The sequence below is a fragment of the Thalassophryne amazonica genome, chromosome 3, assembly GCF_902500255.1.
Source record: "Thalassophryne amazonica chromosome 3, fThaAma1.1, whole genome shotgun sequence".
Taxonomy (NCBI): Eukaryota; Metazoa; Chordata; class Actinopteri; order Batrachoidiformes; family Batrachoididae; genus Thalassophryne; species Thalassophryne amazonica.
Window position 1 is genome coordinate 119,936,765 of NC_047105.1, and position 13,847 is coordinate 119,950,611.

A 13,847-nucleotide genomic window follows, 5' to 3' on the forward strand; every position below is an offset into this window, starting at 1 on the left:
GCAGTACATCCAACCAGCCTCACAACCGCAGACCACATGTAACCACACCAGCCCAGGACCTCCACATCCAGCATGTTCACCTCCAAGATCGTCTGAGACCAGCCACTCGGACAGCTGCTGAAACAATCAGTTTGCATAACCAAAGAATTTCTGCACAAACTGTCAGAAACCATCTCAGGGAAGCTCATCTGCATGCTCGTCATCCTCATCGGGGTCTCGACCTGCCGACTTGAGTGGCAAATGCTCACATTCGCTGGCGTTTGGCACATTGGAGAGGTGTTCTCTTCACGGATGAATCCCGGTTCACACTGTCCAGGGCAGATGGCAGACAGCGTGTGTGGTGTCGTGTGGGTGAGCGGTTTTCTGATGTCAATGTTGTGGATCGAGTGGCCCATGGTGGCGGTGGGGTTATGGTATGGGCAGGCGTCTGTTATGGATGAAGAACACAGGTGCATTTTATTGATGGCATTTTGAATGCACAGAGATACCGTGACAAGATCCTGAGGCCCATTGTTGTGCCATACATCCAAGAACATCACCTCATGTTGCAGCAGGATAATGCACGGCCCCATGTTGCAAGGATCTGTACACAATTCTTGGAAGCTGAAAATGTCCCAGTTCTTGCATGGCTGGACATGTCACCCATTGAGCATGTTTGGGATGCTCTGGACTGGTGTATACGACAGCATGTACCAGTTCCTGCCAATATCCAGCAACTTCGCACAGCCATTGAAGAGGAGTGGACCAACATTCCACAGGCCACAATTGACAATCTGATCAACTCTATGCGAAGGAGATGTATTGCGCTGCATGAGGCCACACCAGATACTGACTGGTATCCCCGCCAATAAAACAAAACTGCACCTTTCAGAGTGGCCTTTTATTATGGGCAGTCTAAGGCACACCTGTGCACTAATCATGGTGTCTAATCAGCATCTTGATATGGCACACCTGTGAGGTGGGATGGATTATCTCAGCAAAGGAGAAGTGCTCACTATCACAGATTTAGACTGGTTTGTGAACAATATTTGAGGGAAATGGTGATATTGTGTATGTGGAAAAAGTTTTAGATCTTTCAGTTCATCTCATACAAAATGGGAGCAAAACCAAAAGTGTTGCGTTTATATTTTTGTTGAGTGTATAAGGAATACATCATCAGCAGTAGCTGCCATGCAGTTGAGTGTACTTGCTTCCAGTGCACAAGGTTCCTGGTTCAAGGCCTACCCTGCGCTTTGTCTTTGCAGTGTGGAGTTGCATCAGGAAAGGCATCCGGCATAAAACGTGTGCCAAAACAACATGCAGATCGACCTTGAATCTGATGTGGTGACCCCGAGTAAAACAAGAGAGAAGCCAAAGGAACTTATTAAGACAGACAGACAAATAAATAAACACCCATGTTTTTATTACATCCTTGGTGGACGTAACCAGTTTTCTTGAGACAAGTCAGGGGATGGATACTTGAACATTTCTAAGTCACTCAATATGTCTTGAACTTTGTTTTTGTTGGTCATTGTGAAATACAAACAGTATCTACAGTATGATAAATCAGTCTGAAGGAAGATTTGGGAGGGAAACCAAGACACATCCCAAAGGACTCGACTACACAGTGCAACGTTTGTGTGTTGCATCAATTGTTTTACAGCTTCATGGTGGAATGGAACAGAGGGGTTTTCCTTTAAATAAAAAAGTGAGGAAATTTAAGCTGCAGTTTGCCAGAAGACGTGGGAGATTCAAGACTCTCTGTGGCACATAACATAAATTAGAAGCAAATCAGTTCAGAATGAATGAGATTTAGAAGGGCAGAAAAAAGGCAAAGGTAGAATTACTTGTGATGGAGATGAATTACTGACTCGTCCATCTGTTCCACATGCACACACGTACACAGACTTTAAAAAGAAATCTTTTTATAATCTAGGCTGTGTTTTGGGATATTTTGTGGCTCATTTTTTAGTTGAGACAAAAATGAAAATCAATGTGTTATTAGAATGCAAACATCGGCACCTCACGCAGAAGCTAAGCAGGAAATTAATTATTCAGATGGTGCAAAAACACCTCACAATAAACAGCTTCATAAAAATGTCATGAGAAATGCAAGTTGTATGTGCACATTTCCCTCACTAAATGTGAATAACGTTCATAAAATATCATAAATTTGTGCTTTCTGTTGAATGCAACTTGAACTCATACTCGTGCACGGTCTCCTTCATGGAGCAAACTCACTGTATTTGCTGTGGAATTCCCCCAGAATAAATACCAACAATAAAATTAGCTGTAAATTTGTGACATACCACAGAAACAAAAGTAAATTACAATAACTAGATTTAAACACAGTACATTTTAGTTTTGTAATAAAGCAAATGGATATGCACGTTTAATTACTAATTAAATGTCTTCAAATGTACTGTATGTAAGTTTAATTACAACTAAAGCAAAAATAATTTGTACGTATAAATGATAAACTTCATTTTTTCATTGTTCCTAAAATGCTACATTACTAATAAGACAATAAAATAAAATATAAAATCCACTGATTCAGTAGCATTCCTGAACACACTCTTTTTTTTTCTTTTTGGCTTCAAGGGTTTAATTTAGTACTATGTCAACTGCATGTATGTGCTAAATTATTTATTTATTGCACTTTATCCATATATTCTGTAGATACAAGTTAGACATCTTCAACTTCTTGTAATCAAATCATACATTATTTTAAGTAGGGTTTTTTTCATGAACACAAGGCTTCCTGCATCCCACAACGAGTGCCTCAACTATCATCATCCATCTGTCTGTGGTTTTTAAATTCATCAGCATTCTATTATATGTAGATAGTCCTTGAGTGGAATGATTTTGAGTCAAAGGAGCAGGTTTACATTTGCTTTGGCTTATTTCATTATCATGAGACTGAGTCAGGGGCAACTCTGTAGCCATGTTTTAAAAAGCATGATCAGCATGCAGATGTCCCGTTGCTGAGGACCCTAGTGCACAAGGCTAAGGAAGTGCCCATGAAACATGTGGCTGCGGCAAATAAATGATTATATTTAGGAGATTAATGTGGATCACATGCAGTCTGTGCGCTTGGCGATTTGAAACAGTTCTGTGAGGTGGGAGTTGAAGCAAAATCCCAAACCTTATCTAACCTCATAGTTGTAGATCTAACTGTGCGGATGTGTCAGAAGTTGTCATTACTTGCTGTTATAAGCAGATGTAACTGAACAAATATCTTCCATCATTAAAGGACTGTAGAAAGATTGGACACACAGGAAACCTATCTCGGCAGGGGCATCCATGTCTCTGGGTCTATGGCTGTTGAGATGTAGAGCCATCTGGAAACAGCTTACGAAGTCACGAGATGCCTGGATAGTGCTGTTTGGTGAAGCCAATACCTTTGCAGAAGAATGAAGTTCCTGGTGTTACTGTATGGTTGTGAAATTTGGAATGCTAACCAGTGATCTAAGGTGACAACTGGATATCTCTGCTATTAGGTCTCTTCAGAAGATCCTTGGGTACCACTGAAATGACTTTGTGTCAAATAAACAGTGACTTAGGGAGAGCCGGATGCATTGTGAGGGAGCTTCAGCTATGACATTTGGCTGTGTGGTTCACTTCTGTGGACATTATATAGCACACTGGCTGTGGCAGATAAGATAAAGGTAAAGATTAACTTTATTTGTCCCAAAGGAAATTATTTTGCCAGAGTACGGATACAGTAAACAGTAAATAATGCTTAGTTAATTATAAATATATTAAGTAAATATATTGCCCAAGATGTTTGACAATATTGCACATAACTATGATAACTGAATAACTCTGGATTACTCTGTTCATTGTGTATTCATCCTGCAGAAGGGGGATGAATTAAACAGTCTTATTGCCACAGATAGGAAAGACCTCCTGTGGTGTTCTGTGGTGCATCTTGGTGTTCTCAGTCTATGACTGAAGGTGCTCTGATAGGATGTCAGTGTGGGTGCAGGGGGTGGGACATGTTGTCCAGGATGTTGAGCAGTTTCCTCAGCATCCTCTTCACTGACACCTCCACCACAGACTACAGCTCAGCCTCCAGGACAGAGCCAGCTCTCCTAATGAGCTTGTTGAGTCTGTTCATGTTAGCTGCCTTCAGCCTTCTGTCCCAGCACACTACAGCATAGAGGATGATGCTGGAGACCACCGGGTGATAAAACAACTGCAACATATTTCTGCAGACATGTGATGTAGTGACACACAGCACTAGAGAATACTCCAAGACCTGACTTTTCCTAGACATCTGTGATAGGAGAATCAAAGTTGGTCACAGTGTGAACCCGAGGACAGACTCAGAGAGGTATGCTACCCAGTTGAACCCAAAACTGAAAATAAGGCAGTGATTCAGGTCAGATAGTGTCTGACTATTTCATTCACTCTCTTGAAGATTTTTGAACAAGTCAGCAAGCATTATAGCAGAAAGTTAAAATATGGTATGACAGGGTAAGTGACTTCGAAACACGCTCTGTCTGAATTGAATGCTCTTCACCACAGGAGCCGGTGTGGCTCTAATGTGGCACATCAAGACAAGAATAGACTTGCAAATGTTAGCAAGTATGTGAACTACTTACATTAGGCTTGATATGACACTTAATTAGGTTGATAAATTGATGTATCACTTCTTAGACAAACAAAGCACTCCCTGTGGGTTATTTTAAACATGAAGGTTACTGGAAAATGAAGCCTGTGATAGATACTTGATATGCTGTGAAAAATTCAAATGAGCAATCTGACCCAAAGGAGCTCAGGATCTACAAACTTTCAGGTTCTTTAGCGATACATAATTGAAAACGGAGCATCGTTACTATAATTTCCAGGGACTAATTTGATTCATGGTTGGTTATTATGAACCATTAATTCAAGACATTCTGCAGTAATGATGAAAATATTCCAACCTAAAATCCTTTTTCCCATCCAAATTGAGCTATTTTACATATAATCACCTTGCTTCCAGTCTGATTGCTGTGCTTTAACAGACAAGTGTATTAAATGCAGATTTTCATCCGAGCCCTGATGACATCGGGCTTTAAGAAGCAGACTTTGGTTTTTCGACTTAAGACTTGCTACATTCAGCCGGTTACACTGCTGGTTATTAAAATGCTGCCTGCTGGAGTACTTATGAGAACTATTTCACTTTCACTTTTGTTGGACTGTGATTGTGTTTGCATTGCTGCTTTTTTACAGTGGCTGTCTTGATACATCTCAGTGGGACTGAATTATTAAATAAAGTATGAGTTTATGCAGTTGTTAAATTTATATATATATATATATATATATATATATATATATATATATAGTATCTATAAGTATTTGGACAGTGACACGTTTTTGTTTTCCCTCTGTACAGCAAATGAAACAACAATTGTGTGCCTGTAGTAAGACTTTTAGCTTTTATTCAAGGGATTTAACAAAAATACAACATTAACCACCTGGGAATTACAGGTATATGTACACATAGTCCCTCTGTTTCCAGAGACATAAATAATATGGGATGATATGAAAAATGCAAATAAAACGTAAACAGTAATTCTTACATTTATTTCATTATAGACAGTATGAACACAAGATATTTCTTATTTTTTCTGATTCCGGCAAACAGCAGTTGAAAATTGAGACACAAAATTGCATGAAAATATGCAGAAAAGTGATAACTTTCTCATGTAGGATCTCACTGAATTGCTCCTCCCGACACATACGTGCATGACAGCAACTGTCTTCTGAATGCCGACCGGAGTGGCTGCGAAAATACAGCAACAAATCTCAAGCAATCCGCACACATACCGCGTGATATGGCAGCGCACACATGAAAGTCGAGCTGCACTGACGTGTTTTTTGCAGGCAGCACTCTCACGGATGTTCTGCGCCAATGGCGTGGCTGACATGATGTCACGTTTTGCACCCACAGTGCTCAGGACGGATGTGGATGATTACATTGTTATTATATGAAAGAGGCTTTGAAAATTCTCCCAAAAATATTGAAAATAATAATAAAATAAGGTAAAATACATCATAAAATAAAATTAAATAATAATTAAAACACAAGAAACATGTGGGAAGCCTCTGACTGACTTGCAGAAGATGTCCAGGAGGTGTTACACATTAAAATTATTGTCCCAGCTGGTAATTGTCCTCTCCTCCCGCAAATGACCACACAATCCTCCATTGGCCGAGCAAAGCTCTGCTCCATGCGCTCACGGACACTGTGATCCTCTGGAAGTACTCCGTTAAAAAATAGTAAATAAAGGTAGAGTGCTGGCCCATTCAACACACAGGTGATGCCCAGCACGCTGTCCACGCACGCACATTGGGTGTGTGCTGGCCACGAGCATGAAACTTAATTTCCACTTCTTTCACCAGAAATAAAAATAAATAATAGCTCGCGCGTGCACATCGAGTGGGTTCTGGCCGGCTGCTGCCGGGTGGCTGGAGGCTGCCGAAGTGTTCAGTCACTTGCAGAAGCGCTGTACCTCTTCAATCATATAAAAGGAAAAGAGTGTGTCAACCCCTCACAAGTTGTCTCACATGATGCGTACCTTCTGAGTCACACAGACTACGTGGTGAGGGGTACGAAGTGCACGCCTATTTGATGAGGGAGTCCATCGTGGCAATTTTTTTGGGGTTGATCAAAAATGAAGCGATGCATAGGCACTGTCTCACAACTGAGGCAAAGGGACGGTGAAGGGCTGCAAACCTCGTGCCAAACTGCACAGATTTCCTCGCGGATGCCGATCGCAGGCTGTTGCAGCCCAGTGAGATACTACCCTAACTGGTATTGCAACAGAGACAAATTTCTTAATGCAGTTTGTCCATCCACAACCACAGAACCTATAACTCTTCCAGAGTTGTTGCGGGTGTCCTTGTGGCTTCCCTCACTGGACTCCCTGCAGCATGATCACTCAGGTTTTGAGAATTGCATCCTTGACACAGACATATTCAGTGGACTTTATAGTGCAGCGGATAACTGAAAAAAATGCTTCAAATGGTGATGCAAGCACCAAATTTGTCACACATACTCCTTAGATATTACTCTTTTAAACATGCCGGGTACCCACGTGAACTTTCAATAGGCGGCCAAGAAGGGGTCAATTGAGGTATTACACAGGAGTCAAAATTTTAAAATGCTCCAATCATATTGAAAGGTATTCCATATTATTTGTCTGATCATAAAGATTCCAAAAAGGTATAGTTTGGACTATCTGTGAATGAATGGTCTGGAGTTATGGGGTAAAAACAGCAAGAACACTGAGAAAGGTCAAAAGTTAAAGTTGCTCCAGTTTTGGTAAAAAGTGGTGCAAATTACTGGTTGAGCTAATAGGATTAATAAATGGAAAAGTTTTGACTGTGTTGCGTGCTTGGTTTTGACCCCTGTACAAATTGAAATTGACCTTTGTCACTGTTCTTGCTGGTTTTACCCCATAACTCCGGAACATTCATTCACAGATAGTCCAAACTATACCTTTTTGGAATCTTTATGATGAGACAAATAATATGGAATACATTTCAATATGATTGGAGCATTTTTAAATTTTGACCCCTGTGTAATACTTCAATTGACCCTTTTTTGGCCGCCTATTGAAAGTTCACGTGGGTATCGGGCATTTTTAAAAGAGTAATGTCTAAGGAGTATGTGTGCCAAATTTGGTGCTTGCATCACCATTTGAAGGATCCCTCAGTAAATATTCACTTATCTGCTGCACTACATCACCTAACTTGTCTCAAGAAAACTGGCTCCAAATGCAATGATTTCATCTTACATTTTGAAATAAATTGCCTCATTTCAACTTTTGCCTCATTTCAACTTTTGTTAAATGCATATATATATATATATATATATATATATATATATATATATATATATATATATATATATATATATATACTTACTTACTAATATTGAGTGCACGTTTTACAACATCATAAAAGTTTTAAAGCATGCAATTGCGATGACACTTCCAGGCCTCCGTAAAAATGCCTGTTTTTACAAATAAAAATGGAATATTTTACAAAAGCACATTTATCTTTAAACCAACACACGACACACGTCACATTAACGTGTTGGTTTACATAATGGATTACTGAACCAATCATTGTTTAGCACTTTTACCCAGAATGCTTTGTGGTCTGTGGTTGTTACAAAACCTCAGAATTAGTGCCTTATTCAACATTAAAAGATATATGTTATATTTTAACTTTGTACAAAAGACAGAAGTGACATTAATGGAGTTATTCTATCAGTATTTTCAAAAAACCATAAGTTAGTATGACTTTATTTTTCAAGACCTCCGCCTGACCAGAGTGTTGAAGTTGATAGGGAGCTGGCCTTATGGCTGCTCTTGGTGTGCCTCTGTGGGGGGAGCGTTGTTATAAACAAAAGCTTCCAGCAGGGGCAGAATGTTGAAAGAAAAATGATTATGATTAGTAAAGAGTTGATTTCGTGGGTGCTCTCAGGATTTGTCTGTGCTGCTTCCTGCAGGGAGCAGCATGGTCAAACATTCTTGCTTATTCTTTAGGTCTTTTACCATTTTTGATGCCTTCAAAAGCGATTGTGTTAAAAATCAATTTCAGCTCTTTAGTAACTGTAAATGTCCCATAGACAACACCGGAATTTATCAATTATCTGTAACTTCCGATACATTTTTTGGTGGTTTATCGGTTTAACTTTATCAGAGATAACTTTTCAGTTATCTTATTATCTGTTATCGAAGTTAATTTTTTGGTTATCTGTGCCCACCACTGTTGCAAGGTCTCTGGTGCCTGTCGCAGCGGCAATCCCCGAACCCGGTGGTGGACACCGGAAGTAAGGGATGCTGTCAAGATGAAGAAGGAGTCCTACTTATCCTTGTTGGTAGGTGGGACCCCAGAGGCAGCTGACGGGTACCAGCAGGCCAGGCGTGCCACAGTCCGTGCGGTTGCAGAGGCAAAAACTCGGGTCTGGGAGGAGTTCAGGAAGGCCATGGAGGAGGACTATTGGTCGGCCTCAAAGAGATTCTGGCAAACCATCCGACGCCTCAGGAGGTGGAAGCAGCTCACCACCAGCACTGTTTACGTTGCAGGTGGGGAGCTGTTGAACCTGACTGGGGATGTTGTCGGGCGGTGGAAGGACTACTTCGAGGATCTCCTCAATCCCATCGTCACGTCTTCTGAAGAGGAAGCAGAGACTGGGGACTCAGAGGCGGACTCCATTACCCAGGCCGAAGTCACCGAGGTGGTTAGAAAGCTCCTCGGTGGCAAGGTTCCTGGGGTGGATGAAATCCGTCTTGAGTACCTTAAATCTCTGGATGTTGTGGGACTGTCTTGGCTTACACGCCTCTGCAACATGGTCGTGGTGGTCCCTCTGTTTAAGAAGGGGGACTGCAGCGTGTGTTCCAACTATAGGGGGATCACACTCCTCAGCCTCCCCGGTAAGGTCTATTCCAGAGTACTGGAGAGGAGAATTCGACCAATGGTTGAACCTCAGATTCAGGAGGAGCAGTGTGGTTTTCGACCTGATTGCGGCACACTGGAGGGTTCATGGGAGTTCACCCAACCAGTCCACATGTGTTTTGTGGATCTGCAGAAGGCGTTTAACCATGTCCCTCGGGGTACCCTGTGGGGAGTGCTCCGGGAGTGCGGGGTCCAGGGTCCTTTGCTAAGGGCTATCCGGTCCCTGTACGACCGCAGCAGGAGCTTGGTTCGCATTGCCGGTAGTAAGTCAAACCTGTTTACAGTGCATGTTGGCCTCCGCCAGGGCTGCCCTTTGTCACCGGTTCTGTTCATTATTTTTATGGACAGAATTTCTAGGCACAGCCAGGGTGTAGAGGGGGTCTGGTTTGGGAACCACAGAATCTCATTTCTGCTGTTTGCAGACGATGTAGTTCTGTTGGCTTCGTCAAATCAAGACCTTCAGTGTGCACTGGGGCAGTTTGCAGCTGAGTGTGAAGCATCCGGGATGAAAATCAGCACCTCCAAATCCGAGGCCATGGTTCTCGACTGGAAAAAGGTGCTTTGCCCTCTTCAGGTCGGTGGAGTGTCCTTGCCTCAAGTGGAGGAGTTTAAGTATCTCGGGGTCTTGTTCACGAGTGAGGGATGGATGGAGCGTAAGATCGATAGACGGATCGGTGCAGCGTCTGCAGGGATGCGGTCGCTGTATCGGACCATCGTGGTGAAGAGAGAGCTGAGTAGAGGGGCAAAGCTCTCGATTTACCGATCGATCTACGTTCCGATCCTCACCTATGGTCATGAGATTTGGCTCATGACCGAAAGAACGAGATCGCGAGTACAAGCGGCCGAAATGAGTTTCCTCCGCAAGATGGCTGGGCGCTCCCTTAGAGATAGGGTGAGGAGCTTGGTCACTCCGGAGGAGCTCGGAGTCGAGCCGCTGCTCCTCCACGTCAAAAGGAGTCAGTTGAGGCGGCTCGGGCATCTTTTCCGGATGCCCCCTGGACACCTCGCTGGAGAGGTGTTCCGGGCACGTCCCATTGGGAGGAGGCCCCGGGGAAGACCCAGGACATGCTGGAGGGACTACATCTCTCGGCTGGCTTGGGAACGCCTTGGGGTTCCCCCGTAGGAGCTGGGGGAGGTGTGTGTGGATCGGAAGGTCTGGGCAGCTTTGCTTGAGCTGCTGCCCCCGTGACCCGGCTCTGGATAAAGCGGAAGAAAATGGATGGATGGATGGATGGATATATATATAAGCAAATGAAATCAGAATCAAATTTATTGCCAAGTAAGTTTGTACATACAATCAATTCGATTTGGTGTTATTGATGCAAAAACAAGCAACAAAAACACTTCCAAAAGAAGTAAAATGTTGTCAGAAATGTGAAAATAGAGTCAACAAGTGCAGGTATGACCAAATCTGTGCTTTATGGCAGTGGGGGAGGGAGGCAGAGAGGGTGGGGGTCTCTGGCATTATTCTGGCAGTTTTTGGTTTGTCTGGTTTTGGTGCTGATGGACTTTAGCCTCCTGCCACAGAGGAAGGTGACAACAAGCTTGTGTATTGGGTAAGAGGGATCAGCCACAATTACCTCAGGAGGCATACAGGTGATGAAACCTGATCAAAAAAAAGTATTTTAGATTGCTTCCCACGTGTGGCCTTTTCTGTGTGGAGTTTGCATGTTCTTCACATGTTTGCATGGGTTCCCTCTGGGTTGATTGGCTTCCTTCCACATCCAAAGATGTGCAGGTTAGGTGAACTGAAAATTTTAAATTGATCATAGGTGTGGATGTGGGTGTGTTTGTTTGTCTATATGTGGCACTGCAACAGACTGGTGTCATGTCAGGGGTGTACCCAGCCTCATGCCCTGTGACTGTTGGGATAGGCAGGGACAGGCTCCAGCCCCCCCGTGACACATAATTGGTGTAAGCAGGTATAGAAAATGGATGGATGGATGAAATATCTTGGATTTGTTCTGTCTCCAGTTAAATAGATGTTAAAATAAATGTAAGGATCACTACATATATTTTTTCCTTGCATGCACATGCACAGGCAAGTTTGCTGTTTGGTATGCTTATATATTTTGGATCAAGGATGAACACTGATGAAAATGGAAAGTTGATACGACAAATATTTTATTTTGGTTCATGTTAGTTTAACAGTGTTGTTAGTGTTATTGATTTATTGTGTTTTTTGTAGTTCAATTGGTTTAGTCAGTTTAGTTAAAGTAGACCTGCATTGAAATAAATGCAGTCAGATCTTTGGACCAAAAAATGACTTATATTTACACATAAGATCCTTCTGAATATAGTAAAGTAAATCTGCAAGCCCAGATCTGTCATTCAACGGAGAAATCTTAATTTAAAAATGAGAAATTTACAGCTAAAATTTAGCCCTCCGCAAAACTGTCATCACATCCGGGACGCTGCCGAGACGTCAGGGAAAAGACCCCATCCCAGCATGCATTGCGCGTGCCAACTGTAATTTGTGGATTTACTTCAGTTTGCATCTGCACCTTTTTCTTGTGTTATACGGAAGGATCTACTTTTTAAAAACTTCATATTGTCTTGCGGTACGCTTGGTGAGTACACATTTCTTTTATTTGTGCTTGAAAATTATTTTTGGGGACTTTTTCATACGGCCGTTTGATTGAGTGGTGTCACATTGAAAATCTACTGTCTTTCGCCTCCGGTGTTACCGTCGCGGGGTACGGAGGCGAGACCCGCAAAGAATCCAAGTCATTAAAAAGATATAAACCTCTCTCAGCGGCCACGGAGCTCTGTGGCTCCGATTACCGAGATGTGCGGTGCTGTGGATTTTGCCGCAAGAAGTCTGTACTTGTGAGCAACAGGTGTCACCGGCCGCTCCGCAGCAAGACGGCGAGCGTAGTCTCTGGACTTGTGCCAAGTTGGCTGCACCTCCATTCAGTAGACAGAGGTGTGTCTGTGGCTGCACAGCAGACACGGGGGTGTGAGTGGCCCGCAGCGGCATTTAACAAGCGCATGCACTCGGTAAGCGCATCGGAGGCAATGAAAGCGAGGCGTCGGGGAAGAACGGTGCCTGCTGTCGATACCGCTGCTGATCTGAGCATGCAGAGCTGTATCTCGCATTCATTGCAGCTTACTTTTGGATGTTGAAACCAGGATGTGTATAACAGTAACATTACTAACAGATAAAATCAATTTCAATGCGGGATCGGACTGAAGGCGCAAGCGCGTCGTCTTGTCCCCGACATCATGGAAATGATCCGGATGTACAAACTGTTTTCACGGAGGGCTAAATTTTAGCTGCAAATTTGTCATTTTTAAACGAAGATTTCTCCGCTGAATTACAAATTTGGGCTTATAGATTTACTTTACTGCATTCACAAGGGTCTTATAAATACATATCAGCTATTTCTTTCTGAAATCTGACCACATTTATTTCAATGCAGGTCTACTTTAAGTGTCATGTTGTCGTTACCAAGAGTGAAAAGAGTATTGTTTTTGATGTCCTCCACCACTGTCTCTGTTTGTGCGTGTGCAAAAATTAAAAGCACCTGTTTGCAGCAGAATTGGGAAAAAACAAAAAGCTCTGTGTGTGTGCAACTGGGAAAAAGTGACATTTGCTATTTGGTATGCTTATGGATTTTTTTCAAGGATGAGCAGTGCCAAAACAGTACGTTGATGGGACTAATATTTTTTGAGAAACTATGGATATTATCTAACACGCCATTCCAGCAAAAGCAGATAAATTATCCAAATATTAAAAGTATGAGTGGGTGATTTTATTTAGTAAGTTTAATGTAAGTACATAATATAATTACATTAATATAAATACATTAAAAATACATGGATGACGCAAGAAAGTCAAAACACGTATTTCCACTGTGGGCCATTTAAAAATCAAATGACAAAAGACAAGTAATAATGAAATATAATAAAATATAATAATAATAATAATAATAATAATAATAATAATAATAATAATAAGATATATTGTGTATTATATTGTATATTGTATATGATAATAAGATCCAAAACAGTTTATATAAATACAAAAAACAATAAATTAACATTAAAAATACATAATTATCAGGAAATAAAATTGCTGAGTTGTAAAGATTGTTGAGATCTAAGGTTCTAAAAACATTCAGGACCCACACGCCATCCCAACTCATTATAGGAATGTTGCTTAATTTATTGCCACCCTTGAAAAATGTCAGCTACCTATTTTATAAACATGACCCAAACTAGAACATTTGGGTCCCCACAGGCAACACACTAGTGAGTGTAGATTTGTGAAGCGGCCTCCCATCCAAGTACTAATCAGGACCTACTCTGTTTTGGTTCTGAGATCTAATAAGGTCAGGCTTACAGTAACCAGAGTGGCTGCCAAGAATAATAATGATAGTAATAATAATAATGATATTAAATGCATT

General features: G+C 41.8%; 1 protein-coding gene across 1 annotated transcript in view; it reads right to left on the minus strand.

The window, feature by feature from the left end:
* The window catches only part of epha8 (eph receptor A8), a 517,518-nt gene that overhangs the window by 10,975 nt on the left and 492,696 nt on the right, over nt 1-13,847 (minus strand). The window lies entirely within an intron of this gene.